At 41.7% G+C, this 13,916-nt stretch overlaps 1 long non-coding RNA gene across 1 annotated transcript in view; it reads left to right on the forward strand.

The window, feature by feature from the left end:
* The first annotated feature begins 1,915 nt into the window (after positions 1 to 1,915).
* Positions 1,916 to 13,916, forward strand: part of LOC110311166 — a 37,459-nt gene continuing 25,458 nt past the window's right edge. Inside the window, exons 1-3 of the long non-coding RNA XR_002379924.1 lie at positions 1,916 to 2,045; positions 8,664 to 8,714; positions 13,243 to 13,311. This is a non-coding gene — a long non-coding RNA (uncharacterized LOC110311166). The remainder of the gene's footprint in view (positions 2,046 to 8,663; positions 8,715 to 13,242; positions 13,312 to 13,916) is intronic.

Consider the following 13,916-nt stretch of genomic DNA (forward strand, 5'->3'; position numbering starts at 1 on the left):
GTGGTCTCAAGCATAGTTTACATCCAATGTCCTTTTGTTCTAATTCACTCTGTGGAGTATCAGTCCATGTGTGGTAGCAAGGTATAGCGATGACTAGTGTACTACCCTTTCCTACTGCCTGCCCTCCCTTGGGATCTGATGATGCTTGATTGGCATAGGCAGGTGCTCCAGAACTGTATATTTTCAGCTGCTAAGTCTTCTTGCCAAGTTGAATCCTCTGACATTACATGGTAGCATCCTCTGTGTCTTTTAACAATGTTGACTTAAGCTATAGCAATGTCTTCCTCTGCAATGGTTTCCTTTTATGTGAAAGATAATTTTCCATCCCTTCAACTTTTTTATTCAGTGTGTCCTTGCAGGTAGAGTAAGTCTTTTATGAGCAGTAGAAAGATGAGTATTTTATATATTTCCCATGTGTTTTGATTAGATAATTTAATTCATTTGAAAATTAAAGACTTCAGATTGTCATTTATCAGTTATTTTGCTTCCCCTCACATCTCTATTCCTTCCTTCCCTTACAATCCTTCCCAGTGATTGGGTGTTGGTTTTGTTTTGTTTTGTTTTGTTTTTCTCTTATTGCATGTCTTGATTCCTTACTTTTAATTTTAAAATATCTCTTGCAGCTTTGTGTGTGTGTGTGTTTCTTTGTGGCTACCATGAAGGGTACAAACATTTTATTAGTTTTAATAAGATTTTAAGCTGACAACTTAATTTTAATTGCACACATAAACTCTATTTTTGTTGTCCCAGACAACTTTGAGCTTCTGGTGTCACAATTTACATCAACAAAATAAACTAAGAAGAAGAAATGATCCAAATATGCATATAATCCATGGATGTGATACAATGACAACCTATGATTCTGTTTGCTAGTGATGACCATCTCATTCAACACCTTCACTGAGCAGTGTCACCATGACCAACAGGCACTCAGCTCTGCTTTCCCCAGAGACAGAAGGCGAGGAATCCAATCTTAGTCTTTTTTTTTTTTAATTGCTTCATACCAAAAACCTGACCTCAGGCATTAAAAGGTATAGTCTAGAATTTTCAATGGTGCCTTCATTTTAAAGTGGACACTGGATGACACAAAAATATCATCTCATCCCTTGCTCCAGTCATCAGCAGATACTTTCTAACACTAGGTGTTGGCTGTCTGGCTGAAACAGCCTTATCAGGGAGAATCCAGACATCTGCACCTTATCCACATGGCTTCCTACAATTAAATGAGAATTGTTACATGACTGAATTTAATTCTGGACCAATCATTTTTGTCTTAGAACCTGGCCATAGAGCTCGCAAGGATTCAAAAGAGGACAGCAGGAGACTCTCCCTGGAGAAACACCAGTATCCCTGCGCTGACCCAGCTGTGTGTGCTCAGGCTACACAGGCTGCTATGGGAGAAGCCCAGAGTCTGTCTCCTGAAGCCACTCTTTATCATGTCAGATGTTAGCTTTGCAACATAACCACGCCAGAACAATTTCAAACCTCTGGCTCCAATCAAATCGTGGGTTAGAAAAGATTCTTCTAAAGTCTCCAAAAAATAAAGGTAGATTTGTAGATTTACAAATTATTTGCCTAAGAGCTCAAATCTAGTGCAGACTTGTGTATTTTAAAGCCATAGACTATTATTAAGCTTTACATTCAATCAATAGAGTCAGAAACACACTTTAGGGAGCTTTTAACCCAGTCATAATGGATCCCTTCATAACCTATGAAATGCCCTGAAATCTTTGTGAAATTGGCTTGGGCATTCTGCCACATTCAGATGAAATGAACAGAGTTTCAGACGAGGCCCTTCAGCTTGAATGGACTGACTGAACTGAACACCCCTCGCTGACTGGGTTTTATGATGTCATAGATGAAAACACACAGTTCCTTCTGTGATGTGGTAATTCAAGTTTCAAAGACTCTCAAGCTCTCAAGCTGAACTTTTCAAGGTCATGGCACCCTGCATGTTAGTCTGAATCATCTTCTAATATATTGCGAGTATTTAAGTAACATACATTATGCAGCCATACAAGGGAAATTAAAAGAAGAAAACCCAGGTGAATATACCGAAATTTACAGTGCAGTCTTCTGCAGCCACTAAAAGCATTGATATAAGCCCTGTTGGGGTATAGAGTTACTTTGCTGGGCAAGTCAAGAAAGATTTAGAGAGACCAGTGTGCCATACTGCGATTTAGTTTACACAGAGAAAGATTTGTAAAAAGAAAATACTAACAGTTGTTGTCTCTGTGGACTAAAACTGCAGTCCACCTGCACAGCCTTCTAGGCTTTGTTTGAGTCACGTGACTTATTACTACTGAAATAAATAAATGCTCAAAATGTGAACATCTTCCAGCTTCAGGGAAAATGAGTAAAACTTGACAAAATGAGTGCCCAGCTCTGATCTCAAACAAGTCTGTGTGGGTGCAGCTGCAATGAGTGTTGGCTGTGGAGAACTGACAATGGCGGCCATGGCTCCCTTGCCTCATGGTAGTGTTAGTTCATGCAGTGCCCCCCCCCCAACCCTACCCCCGAGCTCCTTGGAGATCAAAGTGGAAGCTCCAGCTGGAACTCTTTCCCTCTGGCTCTCCTGCCTCCACAGAGCACTCTTTGGTCAGTCACTTGCATAACAGGATTGCAGGGGTTAAAGACAAGGCCCATAAAATATAGTGATTAAAGCCAATACATAGTCTTTCTACATGATGTTCAGCGGTAACTATTTTCACACACGTGCATATGTAAACTAGAGTCAGTCTCAGGTAGTGTGCCTCAGGTGTTCTCCCCTCCTTATTTTGTTCTTTTTAAAACGGTCTCTAAGTGGTCTGGACCTCACTAAGTGGTCTAACCTGCATGGTGAATGAGCCCCAGACGCCCCTGTCCCTCCATCCCCAGCACTAGGATGTAAGTGCACACCACCACACCAGTGTTTTTATAAAGATTCTGGGAGTAAACCCTGGAACTCTGTGCTTATAAGACAACTTATCTCCCCAGATCTCCTTCATTCTTTTGAAAGTTTAAAGATGACTCATTTCTCCAAATCTTGCATGAATTTACATTTTTCTTAAGAACAAGTCAGTTTTCTTATCAAACTGCAGTATATGCTACCCAGAAGCCCCTACTGACCCCACAAGTACCTCCTCCATGCCACCTTCACCCTCACCATGACACCTATACAGAGCTGATCTCAGTCTCTCTCTTCTACTCACCACACCCCTTTCCACTGGGGAAGACTTTGTGCTTTCCTCTGCAATGCCCTAAACCCACCCCCACTACCTCCCTTCCAACTCCTCTCACATCTCCACCTTCTCCCTCCTATTTTCATGTTCTTTCTTAAACCTGCTGAGTCTGTTTTGTACAGCCAGTATCTATAGGGGAAGAGGACCATTCACAGGAGCATGGCCAGGCTATCAGAGGCCACATCTGAGTAAAGTAACTCCCCCTCAACAGTCCTCAATTGTCAATAGCTCCTCAACGAAGGGTAGGACTTCATGAGCCCTGCCCACACCCACACTGTAAGTTAGGCTGATATGACCTTGTGCAGCCACAGACACCATGAGTTCATGCATATAAAGTCCCTGCTATGGCTGGAAAATGTTTCTTCATAGCAGTCCTCCACTGCCTTGGCTCAGTCCTCCACTGCCCCTGGCTCTTGTGATCTCTTCACCCTCAGATAGTGTTTTCTATACCAAAAATGATCATTGAATATTTATTGAATAAATAGATTTTTGTTAATGACTATAACTAGCTAGAATTCAATACTAAATTTCACCCTAGTCTGCTTAACAACTAAATAAAGAATATAAATGATTCATTATTAAATCTTAGTGTCTTTAGGCAAAATAATTATTCATGAGACATAAAATGTCTGCTGCTGAAACAAAGGAAAATGCCCTATACCATGTGCCCATGCAAAGTGTTTTTTTTTAAATGAAACAATCTGAAAACCATTCACATAAGTGAAACAATAAATTTAGTTTTCATAATTCATTGTGAAAAGGTTCATTTTGCATCTATTATGTTCCAGGAGCCATGTGGTCCTTAGGCCAGCTAAACAATGATGAATAAGAATATATAAAATTTCTGTTCTCCCAGATTTTATCTTACAGATAAGCAGATAGAGGTCAATAAAGCAGTGGGGTGTGCAGAAGCACAACAAAGCAGAGAGACATACAGAGAAGAACGACACAGTGAGTCAACCTGGACCCAGGGGAAAAGAAAGTTGGTTTGACTTTAGAACTGAAGGCTTGGATTTTTCTAGGCGAAAAGAAGAAAAGAAGAGGGAAGGATGCTACAAGAAAATGCAGCATGTGACTCTGTTCCACGACAGGCTGCAGTAGCTCATTCAAATTGGCTAAAATCAAAAGGCAGCACATTTTAGAAAATCTGAAGTTTAAATTACTAATAGTTTACAACTGTATCGCACAATACAGTTTGGACCCTTTGATGGAGTCTCAAGTCTGGTTTTAAGGACCAGGAACCAAGACATCGACAGTCACTGAGTCTACAACAGTGGAAGGAAGAAGTAATGCAGGCCAGTAGTTGGACCACAAAGCAGTCTGTTTCATCAAGTTAGAAACACAATGGTCTTTCATTTTGAGAATCACATCTGACATCAGAGGGAGAACTAGGTAGAGGACGGTGTGGGGACCATGGGGTTGGTTGCAACCTGTAAATCTACATGAGCAATAATAGCACTTCTGCCTGTGGGGGTGAGGATGGAGGGAGAGGGGTGTCTGACTTAACTGAGTGTCACAAGACTGAAGCGATTATTCTTACAAGCAAAGCCAGTAAGTGCTAGGCACACAGACTGATACATTGTTTTCAGTGAGCTGATTGAATGGTTGAGGATAGTTCATACACACATCTCACCACTGAGGTTTCGAGGGGAGTGTTGAGGTCAACTTTCAACTACCAGAAGCTGGGATTCTGACAGTTATATAGCCAATATAGCATGCATAGGTTGTTGTAGAGAAAAAGATGATCAGAAATTAACATATTTCCACAACACTAAAATCCTGCTGTATGTAATTGCATATATTTATATGTGTGTTTGAATGGATATGTTTAAGCTAATCAAAAGTAAATGCATTCAGTTATTTTGAAATATTAAAATAGGTCTTTCCAAATAAAATTTCAGTATCTTTTCAATGTGCTTAGATTACAAATATATATATTATATATGTATATACATATATATATGTATATGTATTCCTGTTTAACAGAGAAATATGCAAATCAAGGAAAGGCCTGGCACTCCCAGAGAAGGCATCTTTCCAGCTAAGTTGTCTTCTGCAACACTCACTGAACAGGGAGTGCCCTCCCTGTGAACGCCTCACTTTAAATAGGCAGAAAATTGAACAGCTAGCTTTTAATCTTTCCATTATTCATTCCCTGTGTGTATATGTGTATACTGATTTGCATGTGCACAGGCCAAAGGATAAGCGGTAGGAGTTGGTTCTTTCCTTCTCTTGTGTGGGTCTCAGAGATTGAGCTCAGATCATCAGGCTTGGTAGTAGGCATCCTCACCCACTGAATCATCCTATTGGCCCCAAGCTTTCTTTAAAATGCCCAGGAACACTATCTAGGTAGAACATCAGTGTGTGTGCGTGTGTGTGTGTGTGTGTGGGGGGGGGTGATTGCTAAGACCATGGCTTCAAATGACAAATCTGTAGGTTCAATTCCTAGCCCAGTACAGCAGGGTCAAATAGAAAACACTAGATGTTAAGCTGAAGGAATTGGAGATGCAATCTTGTACAGACACAAAGCTTTTATAGAGGTCCTGGTAGAGAAAACATTCTCCAAGATCTGCTAAGCAGTCCAGCAACAGGATTGCTTGCAAATGCCAGGATGTTTGACCTCCAAGAATATAATACAAATATGATCTTGCCCAAACATAAATTGGTCCTCTTATTCTGAGCAGTCTCATCTGACATGTGTTTTATGTTTAAAATTTGCAAGTATATAACCTGGTGATTTTGCACAAAAATATAATGGGTATTTGAGTATGATAGACTCAATGAAAGAAAGAAACAAATTTCCAGGAAGTGTTGTCACTAGAGCTTCATAAGAAACTGTAGCAGCTAGTTTCTGTCTGAGTTAGTAAAGCACTTTCCATGTGTATTTGTTTGGGTTTTACTGCTGTGAATAGACACCATGACCAAGGCAACTCTTATAAAGACAACATTTAACTGGGGCTGGCTTACAGGTTCATAGGTTCAGTCCATTATCATCAAGGGAGGAATATGGCACCATCCAAGCAGGCATGGTTCAGGAGGAACTGAGAGTTCTATACCTTCATCTGAAGGCTACTAGGAGAATACTGACTTCCAGGCAGCTAGGAAGAGGGTCTTAAAGCCCAAACCCACATTGATATACCTATTCCAACAAGGCCACACCCACTCCAGTGGGGCCACCCCTTCTAATAGTGCCACACTCTGGGCCAAACATATACAAACCATCACACAATGCAAGCATGGGCCTGAGTTCAATGCCCAGATCCCATGTAGAAAGCCATGCCTGATAGTGCATCCTTGTAATCCCAGTGCTGAAAAGGCAGACAGGGGAGGATCCTTGGAACTGGCTGGCCAGCTGTGGGGACCTCCAGGCTCAGCAAGACATCTTGTCTAAATAAACAAACAAATTATTAAACCAGATGATGGTTGATCACGAAAGATAATAAACCAACAGTCCTAGATAGAATAGATAGACAATCTGGAATGGGAATTCTAAGAAATATGTCTGAAGTCATTGGAAAGTACGTGGTCAGCACATAAGGAAAGCCCATGGACATGTGTTAATTCTCTACTCAGAGCCTCTGCTGAACTCAATGAAACTGAGAGGTGTGAAGATGAGCCAAAGGTGTTTCTAAAGGGCTAGCTTGTCTGTTCCCTCCTAGAAGACACAGTGCAAGAGCTGCAGAGTTGCTTGTTCAGAAGTCAGGAGGTCCTGGGTAATGCAGAAGGCAGAGAGGCACACTTGAAGAACCATGCCTGAAGCGATAAAGAGGTCTATTTGTACTTGGCTTCTGATTCCCCCGGCTTCAGCAGCCTAAAGACTCAAAAGCCAAGCAAAAGGCAGAAAGTCAAGTTCTGGGAGGCTGGACCGCAGCAGCCTCCAAGGCCTCTGGCACTGGAGAGACAAGCACAGGAGCTCCTAGCCATCCCCCAAATAAGGAATCCACCATTCTCATTAAAACTCTGAAGAGCCCCATCCTGGGTTCCAGGAAAACCTGAATTCTATCCTTCCTTTCTATAATAAATCCCTCCCACCACCCCTTAGATCAGTCTGTCATAGTGTGAACTGAGACTCCACCTTGACTCTACCTGCCAACATCACAAGCATGTGTTGTGTAAAGGCAGGCTTTTACACAAATTACATTACAATACAGAAGACTTTATCTGTGCAGAGGGCAATTGGTGAACTCATATGGGAGGCATGGAAACTAGGCAGAGAGAACATGTGTGTGGTTGAGCGATGTAAATCCGATTTAGGTTGCTCTAATCCTTACTGCACACAGTGAGCAGTGTTTCTGCTTGCTTATTAGGAATTGAGAGTGCTAGAGATGCTTCAGCCTGATAGCCCTTTGATGAATGAACAATCCTTACCAGAGCACAATCACCTCCAGAGTTCCTGTGATGGATCTCATATTTGACACCGAATAAAAAAAAAAACTACCTGGTTTATCAAGAGATAGGAGGGACGGAAAAGGAAAACAATATATTACATATAGAGATTTCAAGAGAATAGAAAACTGGGCACGGTGATGCACAATTCTTCTGACATTTGGAAGGGGAGGCAGAAAAGCCCGAAGTTTAAGATTATCCTCTGCTACACAGAGAATTTGATGCCAGTGTAGGCTACATAAGACCATGTCAGAAGAGCAAACAAGAGAAAAGTTAAAGAATATGCTCATTAAACTGTTATCAAACAATCCAATGGAAATCCTTGAAATGAAAAAGTACAAAAACCAAAGTTAAGAATTCAACAAACATATAAATATCAGATTATACACACACACATATGCTCACACATGCACACAAACACACATTTGGGCTACTAAAAGACAAGTCAGTAGGGCATATCAAGAAGGAAAGAGCTTGATAAGAAGCATATCAAATGTAAAAGACACATGGGAGCCTCCCTTGAGTCTAACATGCACATAGTCAGAAGGAAGAGGAGAAGGGTGGACAGTGGAAGACCATGTCTCAAGCTGACTTAAGGTATCAACCAAAGAATCCAAAAACTCTGTGAACCCCAAGAAGGGAAGATAGAAGAAATAAACAGAAATAGCTAACCTTATACACAACATAGCACAACTTCTAAAACCCAATTGCTATGATATTTTAAAGAGTAAGTTGCCTTCAAAAAGTAGTAATAAGAGATGACTTTGCAGCTGTGGCAATGAGGGCCAGAAGACAATGCAATCATAGCTTCAATGTGCTTAAGCAAATTTCCAAAGAAGGGTTAGGTACTCAGTGTGGAATGAATGAAGTTATGGCCAATAGAAAGAGAGAAGAAACATTCAAGGTAAGAAAAAACTAAAGTGTATACCCTGATGTTATTTTTACATTTTTCTGTAGAAAACAGGGAAGTGTTTTGCCCAAGATTATTCAGTGATCTGTCAAGAAGGGACTGAGATCCTAATCTAACTTCTAGCCCCATTCTCTTGTTCTCTGCAGGATGCTATGTGAAGAAAGAAGTTTTGATTCAGAACAGCCGATTCAAACCAGGTAATCCTAGCATGGCAGGTGCAGCCCAAAGCCTTTCTATCAAAAGAGAAATCTTTTGAGCACTTCATTTGAAAAAAAAAACAATCTTCTTTGGAGATTAAAATTATGAACAGTGAAAGAGACTACATTGCTCCTCTCAGACACAGAATGCCTGGCTCATCCATTTATCAGCTAATGTGCAAAAGTCTACTACGTTACAATCAAAGACCTAACTCCATGCAAGGGAGTCATGGCTGTTCCATCTATATAAACAGAGCAAAGGCAATGGGCATTAGCGAGGTAGTCCCCGTGAATGAAATCCCCTCCCGTGACAGAAAAGTGGAAATAACCAACCTTGTTCACCCAACCTGGTGGATAGTCTGTGTCTGCATCTAAAGAGACAGAGCTGCGTGGCTGATAAAGATACTTAAATCTTGCTGTTTTGGTGAATTATGCCCATGGTACCCAGGTAAAGACTTAAGGAGCTTTGCCAACTGTTGGCTTCTCTTCTTTAATGATGAACGAGTCACGAAGGGGTTTTCTCTCAGCCTTCCCAATCAGAGTTAATGAACATATATGAAAGGAGAAGACAACTCTTCAGACATGCACAGGCTCCCTCATCATAGCCTCCAAGTCTACTTGTGGAGCAGAAGTGATTCATGTTGTTTCTGAGTGGTGTTTTCTTATTTTGAGCATCCATTTCACCATCCAAAAACACCCTGTCAAATCAGCCTTAGACACTGCCTATTAAATGTTAAACTTCACCTGATAGAATATAATTATAGCATGCCTGGCATTTTAACATAGCACACACACGCTTCAAGCCAATTTTGCTAGAGTTAAGATTATTTCTTTGGATGTGTGAATGCATGACGAAGCTGTAAGGAAATATCAATATGTCAAACTCTAATATAGTTGAGAAAGTTAATCCAAAATAAAATAAAAAAAACAGAGTATGGATTAAATGAATAAAAATGGACACAAAGGTCAACAATTACTGTGTGAGCTCACCAAATTATGCAATTAAATGGTTTCTTAAAGGAGCATCCACTGATAGACTGTTTTAAATTTTATGAGCCAATTTTTTTTTTAAGGTTCACTGGGGCTGTGGCTCGTTACCTGAAAAGCTCTCAAGAATAACAAATATTCTTGTCACATGGTGGAACATTTGAGTCACAGTTTCTGGAGGTAGAACCCCAAGTATCAGATACCTTTTTTCAAAGTTTAGTTTTGTAGATATGTGGTTATGAGCTACCTGGCACAGGTTCTGAGACCCAAGTTGATTCATCTGCAAGAGTAGCAAGCACTCTGAAATACTGAACCACCTCTGCAACCCTTGGATATTTTTAAGCTACACCCTCCCCACTTATTGTCTAATTAACATTGGTCCTATTACTGTGTAACAACCACTATATAATTAATATCTGAGAATGATTAAGTAGTTGTGTCAGTCTGATTATACTGCAGTCTTAGAGCTTAATTCTACATTCAAACTGATCTATAACTCAGCTAATAAAGTCTTTTGGATAAAGCAGGAGTCCTGGCGTAAAAGATGTCTATGGAGTATTTAACACTTCTCCATTTAAAAATGGGACTTAATTCTCCTCTCTTTGAGTATAGGCTGGACTGAGCGCCACCCTTCTTAAGGGCAGGATGGGACAGGAATCAGTGTTTAGCTCCTAAGCTTAGACTGTGAGAGGCGTCGCAACTTCCCCTTGCTGTTTATGAGATCACTCATCTGGAGAAGTTGGTTGCCATGGTGTTAAGGATACTCAAGTTACACTAGAGAGACCCAAGTAACAAAGAACTGGGGTCTTCTGCCAGCAGCCCTCTGAGAATCCTAAAAGTGGAAGCCCCCAACTCAGGTCAGGCTTTTAGATGGTCATATCTCCAGTCTTCAGTTGCATGAAGCTCTCTGACCCTGAGTTAGCATAATGATGAAGCCCTGACCCAGAGACATTCTGACATAAGTGTTCCGTCTGTTACACAGAAATGAATGTGCAATGCTGACGGTTAGCCCCTCTTCCAAGAGAAGCCAGAGCATTAGGATCTTCTACATGTCCATCATTGGGTACTATATCTGACACGTGGTAGGTGTTCAGCTAATGTGTGTGTGCAGTAAGTGAATGAATAAATGCCCACCTTTCATATTTGAATAATGAGAGAATTTCTTTCCTCTGGAATTCCACAGAGCAGTAGAGATTTATATCTATTACCAAGAATTCTGTGTACGCAAAGCTGAAGTTAAAAAGAATTGAGGTTCCAAATGGGGAGAAGCATTCCTGTGAGCACTACGCATGTGTCTGCTCACTCTAAGCTTGCTGCAGAACATCTGCTTGTTCCTTTGGCTTCTTTGGGAAATCATCAGTGATCTGACTTTCATGGCTTTTAAGTTAAGATCCACGTGATTTTCCTTATCTCCAAAAATTCCAGCCTAGCACTAAAACATCTAATCTTAAGAACCTAATGAAGTGTCTACATTTGGTTCCTAAAAAAATGTCTTGCTTCTCCCAAAATGTTCAGCCTCTCTCACCCCTCAAGCCTTGGGCTGGTACCACTGCCATCATTCTCATCCCAGTAGACCTTCCTTTTCATGTGGCTCTTTGATCAAGTGGTCTTCATCTTTCCCCTTTGGGAACAGGGGAACCATCTAAAACTGTGAGCCTTGTACCTTGGACAAACCCTTGGTGATCTTGATAAACATGAAGCTGCCTTGGCCTTGCTTTCACAGTTTGTAAAGTCAGGAAATAAAGAAACTCAAATCATACTTTTACAAAGACTGTGTTGTTGAGGAAGTTGTTATGTTTGAAAAACAAATCTTTTTTTGCTTTTATAATCTCAGCGGGGTAGCTTTCGGCAAACGTCCAGCTAATGTTACTGCAATGTGGGAGAATAGTCCTCTCCTTGCCCAATCCTGGACACTGGAAATTACAAGGAAAGCTTTAGCAAATGAGATGACATATTTGCTACAATTAAAAGACAGGGAAAACAGAAATTCTTTAACCTATTGATGACAACTTCAGGGCTGGAGAAATGCATCAGTACATAAGAATGATTGAGCACCCCCATAAAAAACTGAACATGGCCAAGCACATGATTGTAACCCCAGTGATGTGAAGGAGGGGTAGAGACAAGAAAGTAGCTGGGTCTCTTATTGACTGCCAACCTAGCTTTAGGTCCAGTGAAAAACTCTGTCAAGGGAATAAGCTAAGAGTGATAGGGCAACACATATGCATATACAACACACACACACACGCACACACACACACACAAACACACACACACAAACACACACACACAAACACACACACACAAACACACATACTCACACACAAACACACACGCGCGCGTATGCGCAAGAGAGAGAGAGTACTTAAGTCACAAAGCCTATGGAATGGTAATTAAAAATGACCTCCTGCATATTCATATTGATGCTCTACCCATGTGGTCCTTTCTACCTTCAACCCAGCATCCCGACACAAGAGCAAAGTCTGGCCCAGCACTGCTATCTGCTCTGTCTTTGGTTCTTTCTTCTTTTATTTGATATTTTACTTTTTGTTTTTCCTTGAGACAGTTTCTTTATGTTGTGTAGGCTCACGTGAATGATCCTTCCACCTGAACTTCCTTAGTCTGGGTCTGTAGCTGCCCCAGCAGGCAGCATGGCATCCCATCCCTAAACAATGAGGTGGCATCATGAGAGTGTCAAGACAGGGGTGAAAGATCTGGAGAAGAGCCAGAAGTGAGTTTGTTCTAGAGTCACCACAGTGAGCAGAAGAGAAAAAAGACCCTTATTCCATGGTTAGAGAACACAGCCTTGTTGGGATGCTGCCTGTGCACAAGCTGAGAAGACCCACTGTCACTTGCCAATGGCTTCAGCATATGCCAAGATTTGAGATGTGAGCTGGAAAGGTACTGATGTTTTTGTATTCTGAGCTAAGTGAGGATAGCTTCTATTGGGCTTTTTTTCACTTTCAACAGTGTCAAGGACGTTCCCACAAAGGCTTTGTCAGCCCCACAGTACTAGCAACTACTAAGAAAGAATTTTTCCCTGAACCCAGAGATGAAGAAAGAGAGGAGACACTCACGACTTAATATAATTTACACTGGTAGCTGTCTCCAGGGGCAACCATGTGCTTCTAAACTAGCCAAGAGACATCAGCCCAGCAATGTGTCCCTAAGCTCTTCTAGCCCACACATGTGGATTACTAACCTATCCCCACCTAGACAAGGTCCGTGCATGGAAAAAGGAATTCAGCTAACAGCTTGTCCTTCCAAACATGCTTCTGCCTTTGGCAAATGGACTAGGGTCTATTTTCAGGAGGATTCTGGCTGGGTACATTTAGGCAAAATACCAGATCTCTCATTTGTCAGCTTGGGAGGTAGGGTGCCCTAAAGCACACTTGGGCTCCCTTCTCACAACTGCTGGCAGGAAATCGATGGTTCTAATGTAACTGTCACATGGGCATGCTGCCTCCTCTGCAGGAGGTACATCAAGTTGACTTTTAAGAAATATGCTTACTGTCTCTGCCTGCGTTTGTTTGGTTGGCAGGCTTATGTAGCATGGGTGCTCCTGGGGAGTTGCAGTCTGGAAGGCAGGCCAGCAAGGGCTCCACCCAAGGTGAGATGAGCATATTCCTGACTGTTGTCATCTGTTTGCGGGTTCCCTATCCTCTCTGCCTCTGCCCAGAACCATCCACGGCACTGCCTTGCCTGGGAATCCACGGGGCTCTTTACTCCGCAGATGGAGTTAGGAGGAGATTGGGTCTTCTTCAAAACAGGATACAGTGTCATTGGTTCCAGAGGTTTCTAATGTCTACTGTCAGGTGCACAAATAGGGACTCTCTGTGACAATGAAAATTATTGATATCTAGATATGTACAAAGCCTGTGTGATTCCATGTATATGGTCATTTTGGAAGTGAAGCAGAGAAGAAGAGAGTGTTTTGGGGTTTAGGATAAAGCAATGGGCTGACAATGGTGCTGTGTTCTAGTTACATCGATTGCTTTGGCAAAACACCATGACCAAAGGAACTTACAGAAGAGTTTATTAGAGCTTTACAATTCAGAGGGTGAGTCCATGACCACCGTGATGGGGAACATGACAACAGGCAGGAAGGCATGTGCTGGAGCAGGAGCTGAGAACTTAACATTCTGATCCAAGAGCTAGGTGGGATTGGGGGGTGGGGGGTGGAAAGGAGAAAGAGGGAGGGTCGGCTGGTCTCTG

This window comes from Mus caroli, chromosome 16 (assembly GCF_900094665.2).
Source record: "Mus caroli chromosome 16, CAROLI_EIJ_v1.1, whole genome shotgun sequence".
Taxonomy (NCBI): domain Eukaryota; kingdom Metazoa; phylum Chordata; class Mammalia; order Rodentia; family Muridae; genus Mus; species Mus caroli.